The sequence below is a fragment of the Mauremys mutica genome, chromosome 14 (genome assembly GCF_020497125.1).
Source record: "Mauremys mutica isolate MM-2020 ecotype Southern chromosome 14, ASM2049712v1, whole genome shotgun sequence".
NCBI lineage: Eukaryota > Metazoa > Chordata > Testudines > Geoemydidae > Mauremys > Mauremys mutica.
Genome location: NC_059085.1, coordinates 23,209,275 through 23,221,858, shown reverse-complemented (window position 1 = coordinate 23,221,858; position 12,584 = coordinate 23,209,275). Strand labels below are relative to the sequence as shown.

The window sequence follows — 12,584 nt, the reverse complement described above, 5'->3', positions numbered from 1 at the left end:
TCCAAAACCGTCAGGCATTGTACATAGTGCTGGCGGCCAAAGGAGGGACCTGTGCTCTCATTGGAAAACAATGTTGTGTGTTTATACCTGACGATACCAATGAGGTAATAGATCACGCTAGCCACTTAGAACAAATCACATATCTTCCCCATAAAGAGCCGAGTTCTTTATGGAAGTGGCTAAGTAACCTGTTCAATTTCTCTGGCATAGGAAACTGGTTGTTTCAGGGAGCCCTGACTATCCTGTTTGGAATCCTAATAATTTTTGTATGTTTTCAGTTAGTCTCCTGTTGTACCCAAAATTGCATAAGGCATGCCACTCAGGTAACTGCCCCAGAACAGAGTGCTAATATGATAATTTTGAATATTGCTGATGAACAAAGAGATAAAGAACGGTTAATATGTGGAACCCAGTAAAATTTTGGTCATAGCGTGAGCTTGACCAAAAGGAGGGATTGTGAAAGTAGAATGAATTATATTGTAAAAATAAGAATGGATTAAAGAAATGTTGTATGTACCTTTAAGCAGAAATAAGAAATGTTGAAATACAGGTGCCAGGAAAAGAAACATTAGGCATAAACAATGGTGCTAATGGCAAAACATTAACAGAAGATGGGTAATAGTTAGTAAGGAAATAAGATATGCATGCCTAGCCCAGGTAAACTTATCTGACCTTATAAGGTATAAACTTATTCAACCTCCCTGGCCACACAATAGCAGATCTTAAGGTGGCCATCCTACAGCAAAAATACTTTAGGACCAGACTTCAAAGAGAAACTGCTGAGCTCCAGTTCATCTGCAAATTTGACACCATCAGCTCAGGACTAAACAAAGACTGTGAATGGCTTGCCAATTACAGAACCAGTTTCTCCTCCCTTGGTTTTCACACTTCAACTGCTAGAACAGGGCCTCATCCTCCCTGATTGATCTAACCTCGTTATCTCTAGCTTGCTTCTTGCTTGCTTATATATACCTGCCCCAGGAAATTTCCACCACTTGCATCCGAAGAAGTGGGTATTCACCCACGAAAGCTCATGCTGCAAAACGTCTGTTAGCCTATAAGGTGCCACAGGATTCTTTGCTGCTTTTATCTGATTCTGCTTCCTTTGTTATCTTGTTAAGTTCTCACCCTTTTATCTGTATAAATAAGATAGTTTGTGTCTTGCATGCTGCTCACATTATCTGGGTGTCATTAGCAGAGCGCTGTGCTAATAAAACAGAGTGGTCTGACAAACTGTGAGTCCTGAGTCTAACTTTGACAAGTCTAATACAGACATAGGAACTGTGACAATTTGGAAAACCAGTCTATGTAAGAGTTATAAATTCTGGTTGGTATGAAATTGCAGTATAATTGAATGCTGTGTGTATATTGAGAGGCCAGGGACTGTGGCTGGATCCTGCCCAGACACAGGGGAGCTTAGACATGCACACGTCCAGTACAGGGGTCCAAACGCAGCTGCCTGGTGAGTGTCCCAAGTGGGAATTCAGCCAGGGCTGCCACACGCTCCTGACTTTAGGTGCCTGCTTGTGCAAGGCTTGCCTTTTCCCACTGTATCCTGTTTGATGTTTAGGATGTAGTGAGAGAAACATTATTCATGGTGCTGACAAAAACAAAGAGCCATCATAAGTTTGGGAGGCAGTGGAAAGTTGGACGAGGGTTGGGGGAGAGAAAAAGAGAATCCTTTCAAGTTACTGACCAGACATGTACTGCTCAACATGACTGAGTCTTAAAACTATGTATTATTTCTGATGGCTTTGAAAAAGCCCTCTCTAGAAGAAAGACAGGGAGCACAAATACATAGTGCAGGAAAGGGACAATTTTTTTTACTGGATTGTTTAGTCTGACACGTTATTTTCTATTACATAACTAATATAACAAAGGTGATCAGGTATCAGAGGGGTAGCCGTGTTAGTCTGGATCTGTAAAAAGTGACAGAGTCCTGTGGCACCTTATAGACCAAGAGACGTATTGGAGCATAAGCTTTTGTTGGTGAATCTTGTGTCTGACGAAGTGGGTATTCACCCATGAAAGCTTATGCTCCAGTACATCTGTTAGTCTATGAGGTGACAAAGGTGATGGAATTTTTCCACCCAGTACTCATGTCTGTTCTTTAGATACCCCTGCTACCACAATAATTGACATCATTCCTTTAAGTGCCATTATTGGGGGAGGTGGAGAAGGGAATGGAATTTCAGTGCCAGAGAATTAGAACATGCCACGTCACTTCCACCCAGGTAACAATGTCTGACAACTCTGAGATCCCAACTGTACTCTTACATGCACCAGTGTTAATCAGAAGCACCAGTGTAAACCAGAAGTAATTCCATTTACACTGGTGTAAAACCAGTGTGAGAGACTCATGCCCTAAGTATTTGTCTCACTGTTAAAAATCTTCATGTTATCCTGTCATGACTTGACATATGGGATTAAACTGCAACATGTTTGATGCAAATATACACATATCAGAATTCTTGCCCTGAAATCTACTTCATGTCTAGCGGATGAATCTTCAACTGGAAAGAGAGAAGTGTGCCCAAAGGCAGGCACAATTGTGATAATTTTCATTTAAGGGCTTGTCTAGACTCAGAAGTTGCACTAGTTTTAATAGGTGTGATAGTGCCACAGCTGCATTAAACTGGTGGAACTGTGTGTGTGTGTATATATTATATATATATATACACACACACAGGTGAGTGTGCATTACAGGTCCCACTCTGGGTCAGAGTGACACAGGACTGAGTCTGTGTTACAGCCCCAGCTAGAGCATATTGACACTTGAATTCAAGTTGCAGCAGTTCAAGCTTTTAGCCTGAAAGGTTCCTGGTTCAGGCCCTGGTGTGTTGGCCAAAATGGTGGCAGTCACCTGTTGGCACTCTTACACTGGTTTAAGATGGTTTAGTTTACCCATACTTAAATAAAAGAGGCAAGCTAAACTGATGTAAGAGAGTGACCACACAAAGGTCTGGTCTACACTACGGGGTGGGGGGGTCGAACTAAGGTACGCGACTTCAGCTATGCGAATAGCGTAGCTGAAGTCGAACTACCTTAGTTCGACTGACTTACCCGTCCAGACGCAGCGGGGTTGAACTCCGCGGCTCCAAGGTCGACTCCACCACCGCCGTTCGCGGTGGTGGAGTTCCGGAGTCGACCGGAGCACATGGGGAGTTCGAACTATCGCGTCTTGATTAGACGCGATAGTTCGAACTCCGAGAAGTCGAACTCACCGCGTCGACCCGTGCGGTAAGTATGGACCTACCCAAAGTGGCACCAGTTTAACAACCTACCTTTAGTTAAACCAGTGCAGCTTTGCTTTTACATCAGGACTTAAACATGGGCCAAAGCAACAAAATTTAAATCCAGGTCAGATTTTATCCACGGCTGACTGTGTTTGGATCCAGGATTTTGATTCTGACCCATTAAAAGTAATATTCTTTTTCTGTGCCTAATGGTGCTTTCACTGTGATGAAATAAATATAAAATGACTGCATTGTTTTCAGATCTATTGTTGTAATTTGCCCACAGGCAGTTTATATTTTTTTAAAATGTGAAACAAGTGAGATTACTGCATTAATAATTGATTTTTTACAATCATCACTCACCAAGTTTTTGCATTATATTTTGAACAGTAAATCTGCTTGCTGATAAACCTGTAGTGTAAATTCTCCCTCCTTAGTTGTTAAGGGGAAAGAATTCTTTTTGGAGTGATTATACTTTTGTTTTACATGTAGAATAGTATTACAGACATTATCACCACAACATTTTCATCTTTCCAGGCCTCTTGCAGGCTGATGACACATGAGAGAGACCTGAGTCTATGCCAATTACATCTGTTATAATTTTTCTCTCTGAAGCAGTGCAGCCTACTCCAAATGTAATTTGCATCCCCTATTGCTCATTAGCACACCATTGGTAATGAGGTATCCTCGACACTTCTTCTGCATTTGATTTGTTAAAAGGGCAGTAAAGCACGGATTAGAGATGTGTACTGAACTTCTAATACACCTCTACATACTGGGGGAAATTACTATGAGGGGTTCAGATATAGAAGGCCTCAGTAGAGATAAATATTGAGGAATATGAGTGAAGAGCATGTCCAGAGGGTGCTACAAATCTTTGCAAGTGAAATATATTAGCAGAACTAGCAAACAGCTTTTAACCTCACAATTTTTTTTATTTCCAGATGCAGATCCCCCCCACTTCTGCAAAGAAGAATGGCTACACCACACCTTGATACATGCTACAGAGGCATCCCCATCCATTCCAGAGTCCATAATGGGGTGCATGAGGCAGGGACAGGATACACAGACACAAAATAGAAATTAAGTGGAAAAGGTAATGCAGCCGCAGAACATATTTGCTTTTCCATGTAGGCGCTCCCCTTAAATCTCTGGATCCTCTGGGATCTTCCAGGTTTGGGGGTGGGCTGGGCCCTGCAGGCTTTTCAGCAGGGGACAACCCACAGCCCCACAACAGAGGGGATATCTGTGAGGGAAATCTGGCAGACTTCTGCCCATAGAGACTCTTCCATGCATGGGGTCTAAAAGGAAGTGAAATGATTCCCAAGTTTCCCCCAAATCATTCTTTTGGGGGGAGCAGATTGTCCAATACATCCTATGAAACAGGTCATAGTTCTGCCCCCAAGCACAGCACATCTGCAGGAATCTCTAAGAACCCTAAGGCCTCTGAGCTAGCATTGGTGGGGGCCTAGCATCCCCAGTGATCTCCATCACTCCCAGCGCCTCCCCTAGTCACAGCTCCTCTCAGATCAGCTGAAAAAGAGGCGCCGCACAGAAGAGGTAACAGGGCTGTATTATCTTTCCGGCCTAATCCTAACAGCCCCATAACCCAACATGGCTCCACCCAGCCTACCCACTGCCTCTGTGTGGATCCCAATCCTCTGGAGAGCTGTGGAGTCCAAGAAAGTTGCACATGGCTCCTCCCAGTAAGGTGTGGGTGGCTTATACACGGTACACCCCTTTGTGACATGGGTCAAAGGAGAACCACAGTGTGCAGTGCCTCCTTGGTGTACCAATTAATAGGGGGGCACAACCTGGCGCAGTAATTGGTACTCTGTTTTCTAATGGGCCAAAGCCAAACTGGATTTATTTTAAAGTCTTTATGTGTGTGTCTCTCTCTCCTTGATAGTTAACTTGCTAGCTGTGCAGCAGCAGCAGAGCACACACAGCAGCACAAACTAGAAACGCCATTAAACACTAGCATGTTGAGGACTTTCTCCATGCTACAAGTATTTTATGATAGGGAACGTTTAGGTTCAAAGCTGCAGGATTGCTTCCCTTTTATAATTGCTGCTTTCAATGTACTCTGTGGAATTCATTTACTATCTATGAAATGTTTATGTTCAGAAAGTAAAGGGGCATCTAATTTAATAAAAAGGCCATAAAAGTTCACTTAAAAAGTAGCCGAAGCTTTTAGGGCAATTGTGGGATCCGACAAGTTTTTCATTTAAAATGGCAACTCAATTTTATTTTTTCCTTACCTATTTTCACAGAAAATAGACTTGAAGAGCCATTCTGCAGATGTTTTGCTGTGAGATGAGAGCAACCAATGAGCAAATGGTTGCATGCCATTTCAGTTGCATTTTGAACAGCATCTTTCATTTGACTTTAGCATTGTAATATTCAAGACTGCAACAGCACCCTCTGGTAATTATTCCCTATAATACCATCTCATACAGTGCAGTATGTCAAAGAACTCCGAGAGTCTAAATCATTTAAAAACCTAATGGAGCTCTAATGTTATTACTATTTAGATTATTCATACAATTTTACCCTGATTATTCATTTTTGTTTCCATTATAGTATCTTTCCCTCACATTAATCTTTCTTGCACATCTCACTAACTGCAGTGCTTTCATGTAAGTTAATGATTCCCTCAAATCCATCTTTTCACTTGCATCCTTCAAAAGATAAAAGGTTGACTACTACCTACTTAACAGTCAGATTAACACCCCCCCTTTTCCATTTTCTTTTGGATCTGACAAAAAGCAAATGTGATTGGGGATGCATAAAAATGAGGATCACAAGAAGATAGTGCTCAACTTTGGAAACTTGAATGGTAATTTCCACTAAGGGTAATGGAAGGTGCTATAGTACCTTGTGGAAAACAAACAGTCTTTTGTAGAATGGTGGAGAAAATTAAGAACAAAAGGAAGTATACAGCTCAGCCAAGACATGACACATTTCACAGTGGACTGTGTCATTACTACCACCTTAGATTATTAAATCTCAAATGGATTTAAAAAAAAAGGGGGGGGGGAGACTGCTAAATCATTTGTGTTGCTGAGTTGGTGAACACTCTCTCCTCTGGCCTCAGGTTACTGATTTAGTGTAGGTTGGGGAAGGAGATAACACTGTTAAATAAAGCTACCTCCCACCTGCCTTTAGCAAAAAGATTGATCCTGTCAAAAAGAAGTTTCCTCTTTGATGGCCACAGACAGCGAGGCTCGTTGTTCAACTTATTGACCCTAATGCGTGAGCTGTGAGGCAGCATGTCAATTGTTCATCTAGGATTATACCTTTGACTGTGCACTCCCAGTTGTCTGCAACTGCTGGAGACTAGATAAATGAATGATCAAAAGGAACAATTTTGCTGCTACCATACTGAACTGGACATTGGGATTCTGAAAGAGGGGATTACTGTGAGAAAGCTAGACTTCCTGGAACTACATTTTTCTTTTTTAAACTGATCCTTGTTCCAGGTGCACTTCGTTCACCTTGCTGTGTGTAATTAGACTGATAGATCAGATCAATATAGAGTGCAGACCAATATGCATCAGCCTTAGCTTAAGCCAATGCATACAGAGGGTTTGATTCTCCTCTCACTATCAGTTGTGCTTCCATAATTCAGCAGTTACTCCCAATTACACCAGTTTGAGAAGAATTCAGCCCTCACTGTGCAACAGTAGTTGCTACACAAGCCTTTTAATTGTTATTTAAACAGAGCTTTACTTTGAAAGTTATCTTTACAACTGGACAAAAAAAGGGAACATGAAATGTATTTTTACATTATTTGAGAGCTAGTCTTTCCTCCATTAGGCAAATGAATTTTTTCCCCTATAAAGTACACTGTTTTTTCTGCACTCTGTTTAGCTCAGGGTAAAACCCTGATTTCAGAATCAAGCAATGGATCTCAGGTATCCTGCTTCTCTTAGTGCAATGGCAGTTCCATGCACATCAGAAGAGCAGAGCAGAGGCCTGGAGTCAAAGGATTGAATTCTGATCTCACTTAAACCAGCCAGCCTAATTCTCCAGGTCCCCTTTGGTCCAGCTTTTAAAGATAAGTACCATTTTGAAACCTATCAGCAGGGAAAGGGTAACTAGGAAGCATCATTCCCTGTGGAGGAGGTGCTGGGAAGGTGTTTCTTACCTTCCTGTGAGCAGTGCCATCACTGGAAGCAGGGGCTTTCCAGTGGGGATTATCTTCTCCCCAAGGTCTGGGGTCCCAGCTCTTTTTTTTGTGGGGGTTCAGGGAGGGAGAGAAGGTCTGTCTTGCCTGTATGTGGTGTCCTGGGGTCTCTACACTGGGAGAATGTCAGAGAGCAGCAGAATTGCTACACCCTTGATGTTAATCTCTTATGTCTGCAGCTTCAGCTTTGGGGTCAGCAGCAACTCCAAGATCTTGCAAGAAACATGGACACTGCACAACAACAAAGCATTCCTGTAGAGAGTACAAATTCCTGTCCTGCTGCCAGGACTCTGATCACAGCAATCTCTCCCCAAATGCCTCCTGTGTCCTACTGATCTAACTATATCAGTAAAAAAAAAAATGGGTTTACCAGTATAACTCTTACTGTGGACATACTTATACCAATATGAAGATACCTTATACGGATATAGCTTATTCCTCTCCCTGCATGGGAATAAGTTATACCAGGATAAGCATTTTCATACCAATACTACTCTGCCCCACTCTAGGATGGTCAGTTTATTGATTGTGTGCAGGCAAGACCTAAGTATGGCAGAGTCTGGACTTTTATAGCTAGATGGAACAGACATACACTAGTCTTTCCCTTTAGAAACAAAATACAGCTACTACATGGATGCCTTTGGGATTAGAATGCTGACATCCATCCTGGCCCAACAATCTGTACCAGCATGCAGACAGTCCACCAACAACAATTTTCTATTGTCCTAGGCCAGTACTGGTTTTATAGAGTTTGCATGCATTCATCAGTGTCACATCAATAAAGTTCCCTGGTCTCTTTGACAAGCATTGATTGCTATTGAAAATGTTTTCTTCCCCTGATTTCCCTATTGATGTGCACTGCAGAGAAGAGGGGTGATAACTCTGCAAGACATTAGCCCTGATGCAGTATTGGATCTGGCAACAAAGAAACATCTTATCCTTAAGATGGAAAAGAGGGGTTTTTAGAGATTTTAGTCGGAGCTATTTAAAGGAGCAGGGCTCCTTTTTACAGGCAAATTGCAGAAGGAAGTTTTTCAGGATCTATAGCACAGTTCTGTGAGTAAGTCTTATGACTGCTTCTTGCAACTCCACATTTTTTATTAGCTCCCTATAGCAATGAAAATTCAGTGGACAACTATCCACCCTCCCTCTCTACAACCAGCCACCCCACTACATTTTCTCTCCTGTGGTCCTTATTACATCATTTCTTCTACCTCCACCCTCAAATGAATGGAGCAGGAGTGAAGAGAAAAATCTTGGGGTGGCAGTAAGTGACCTTCATAAAAGCATCTTACCCAAAGGGTTCTTCTCCCCAGTCTCTGTGAATTGGCCAGAAATTCTTCCTATGGGGAGGGATCATTTGCTGGGTAGTGAGGGAGAGAGGAAGGCTTCCTTCTTCCCAGCCTGTCCTCTTCCGTCTCCCCGAGACTGCCAACAAATATCTGCCATGGACACTTGCCTGAGGCCACCAACTCAATTCGCAGAGGGATGCTGAAAAGTCACCACAATGGTAAAGACACCACCAGGCAACAAAGCATGTGCACTGCTGAAAGGCTCCATCTGATTAATCAAGTGCTGAGCCATCCAGATGCCCAGGTCAGAGGGTGTCTTAAATTTTAGCATACTTATTAATAGTTGCTGCATTCAGACAAACGAAAAATAGCTAATGGTGGTATGTGCATGGGTAATGGAAGGCATTAGGATAAAACAACCTTTTATACTGTGATGGGGAAAATTAAGAACAAAGGAAGGAAGTATCAAGGTAGAAGGGGCATATCATAGTGGACTGGAGCCCCTGAATATGAGATTACATAAGAAACGCAACGATAAAAAGATTTCTCTCACTCTCAGAGCTCATACCTCCAGGTCAGATTTGTGCAGCTTGAAGTCTCCTGGGCTGTTAATCTAACACCTTTCACAAGCACTATTTACACTAATATTAAAGTATAGAAAAGAACTCTGTTGGCCGGGAAGAAATGCAGCATTGCAGACAAAGAAAGGGTTTGTAGCTCAAAGTCAAATTTATATACACAGGACTGAAACACATGAGACAACTTAAGTTGAGAAGAACAGTTAAAAACAAACGATTATAGGAATTCTGGGTAATAGAGGACATGTATAAAATGACAAATCATGATGTGTCTGAGCAAACCAGAGAATCTGTGTAATAGAACCAGTACACTGATACAAGGAATATCAGTTACCTTGACATGGGACTGGAATAAGATTTATTTAATAGGTAAGAAAAGGTTAACATTGTTGGAGACTGAACAGTTGTTCTCTTACATAGTTTGTTGAGCAACCAACATGATGAGATGCTAATTTTAGATGCATCTCTATAAACTGTCTTGGAGATAAGATAAGAGTTGTTTAACATCCAGGGATAAGTGAACCTAATTTGGCACTTGAGATATATATGAATGCATACTCAAGCCACTCAGTATTAGATTTTAAAGTGACAGACTGAAGGAATATGAAGTAGATTATAGAAACTGACTGGAATCCATTACACTTGAAAAAATGAAATATAGCTAATGAAGAAACTAAGGACATGAAATCTTTATTTGTTCTGGTAATTGTAAATTATAAAATGTCAAAAGTGACAAAAGGAAGCAGTGCAGTTCATCAGTGAAGTAAAGAACAATGACAAAGGTAAACAAGGTACCCAAGATCAAATAACGGAAGGACTGAGAAGATTAAATTTGAGCGGGGGGGGGGGGAGCCAATCAGTCATAAGTGAAATACAAAAGCACCAGGCATCACAATAGTGTAGCATAATGAGACTGAAAAATCTAGTCTAAGTGAGAGAGAGAGAGAGAGAGAGAGAGAGAGAGAGAGAGAGAGAGAGAGAGAGAGAGAGAGAGAATATGTGTATATAAATAAATAAATAAATAAATAAATAAATAAAAGCTGGCTCTTGGAGTCCTATAAACCAATTTTCTATAAACACTTTTCTATAGATGTTTTAAAACAATCCTGAAGACTTTAATACAGAGGTTATATTTCAGTATTAAATTCTGCAGAATAAAAAAAAAATCTATAGATAATATCTACAAATTTCTATAATATTTTAGAGACAAGGTGAGTGAGGTAATATCTTTTATTGGATCATCTTCTGTTGGTGAGAGAGAAGCTTTCTAGCTTACACGCAGCTATTCAGTATTTTAGTCATTTCTAGATAGCTTTTTAATTCTCTTGACTAAAGTTCTGTAGCACTTGTCGACCGAAGTGAATCTGGTACAAGATTTCAAAAATCTTGTATGTGCACACAGTGGTGTATATTCTTCTGAGTACCTAGTATGGTTTCTCTTTCCAAAGATTAAAGTGCATGCATAGGCAGACAGAAAGCTTGCCCAGAACTGGGAGCAGCTAGGGTTTCGGTGCGGGCATGACTGTGGGATTTTGCAGATAGTTAATCACATAGGTGCTCAAGCACTGGGACACATAGCAAGTTTTAGAACATGCAGGAGGTCAACAGGCTACTTGGATCTGCTTCTTTTCAAATTCTTACATTTTAAATGGATACGTTTAGATAAGAAATGAGTTCTCTAAATAGCATAGGACATGATCAGAGGATGGGAATCTGGTCAATATGGTAAAGCAGCTTTTAAAAATTGAGTGATATTTCCTATGGGTTTTGAGAGATAAGCGGGGTAGAAGAGAAGAACTAGGAATATGCCCTGTGAGGCATCATTTGATCACTCAGACCTGCTGGTCAGTATTGTAATGGTGAAATTTATATAGCAGCGTGCTGGGTAAAGTTATGAAATTTTCCCTGTAGGATGTTAAACACATAGGTTTTATAAGCTTCACAAGCCTAGGCCCCAAAGTACAAAGTATCCCTGGGGAAGGGTTCTTGCCCTCTGCCTTCCCAGGTCCAATTTGCAATAATCCACTCTGGGGTCATTCCAAATTTGTGAAACAGAACAAACTTGATTCCCCAGCATCTTTAAAATAGTTCATAAATAATTAACTTCATTTTATATATTGCAGGCACCAGCATCCACCCTTCTCTCTGGTATCCATTTTGTTCCCATGTAACATGAAACTCTTTCAGATTAACCAATGAGATGCTGGTCATTTAGCATGAACACAAATATTCTTCAACTAACATTGATCACAGCTGGTAAGATGATGATCAGTGTACATTCAGGGAAGTTACTAGGGAACTTACTATATGTTTAATGCCCAGAGGAGGCACTTTAAAGTGATGCTTTAAAATACTCTCTTGTCTAAATATTGTGATAGCTACTGAACAGACATCATATTTCGGAAGACTTGGGGTGAAATCACAGCCCCAGTGAAGTCAATAGCAAAACTCCTGTGGTCTTTAATGGGGTCAGATTTACCTTTGCTCAACAGCCTCTGCAGACACATGCATACCTGTGACCTTTCAGACGTTATCAGAGATGGTACCAAAAATTTCAGATAAAGTATTTTGAGGGAGAGTCGGAAGCAACTTTTTTCCTTTTTAAAAGCATGTTCAAAAATCCAAATACCTCTGAGAGTGACACCAAGATTTCCCCCAAAGTCTCTCCGTATTGCATTTTCCCCTATCAAGGTACCCCATGCACACAGCTCAGTAAAATGTTTGCCTCTCTTGCAGAGTTGTGTCCAATGTGCTGATCATTTTTATTCCACAAGCACCCAACTTGACATAGGAAAAACTTTGGTAGTTCTGGTGGCAGTACTGAAAAGTTATCTGCTTGCTTTCACATTCAAAGCAATGAGAACCTTTCAGCAATTCTCTCTTTTTCTAAAAGGTGGGAACAGTTCGATGTCTCTGTCTTTAACAAGCTATTTTTTTCTTCTGTTCCTTCACACTTCTAGGTTGCTTTTCCTAGCAAACTAAACCTAATAGAATCTCCACCAGGCACACACCCCATTACTTTTACAAGCTACTTATGCAAAATGACAAAGTGAACTGGAGACAGTTAGCATCCTGCACAGAACATCAATTATAACCAGGATGCACAGAACTAGCAGGCAGTAGAAACCTTTCTGCTTTTGGTTTCATGTCAAAGTTTTAAAGGAACCATAATTTTCCATAAGCATCTAATGCAGTAGACAAATAAAGACTTACAAGCATCAAAACAGTCTCATCAACAGACAATCTCTCCACTGCCGCTGTCACATTCTTCTTGGAATAATTACTTTAG

At 41.0% G+C, this 12,584-nt stretch overlaps 2 long non-coding RNA genes across 2 annotated transcripts in view; one reads left to right on the top strand and one right to left on the bottom strand.

Moving 5' to 3' along the window:
* The window catches only part of LOC123349238, an 89,631-nt gene that overhangs the window by 39,611 nt on the left and 37,436 nt on the right, over nt 1–12,584 (bottom strand). The window lies entirely within an intron of this gene.
* Nucleotides 2,171–7,736, top strand: LOC123349236. Its single transcript, XR_006573427.1, has 4 exons — nt 2,171–2,234; nt 4,181–4,332; nt 5,510–5,663; nt 7,605–7,736. It is a non-coding gene; the product is annotated as an uncharacterized LOC123349236 (long non-coding RNA).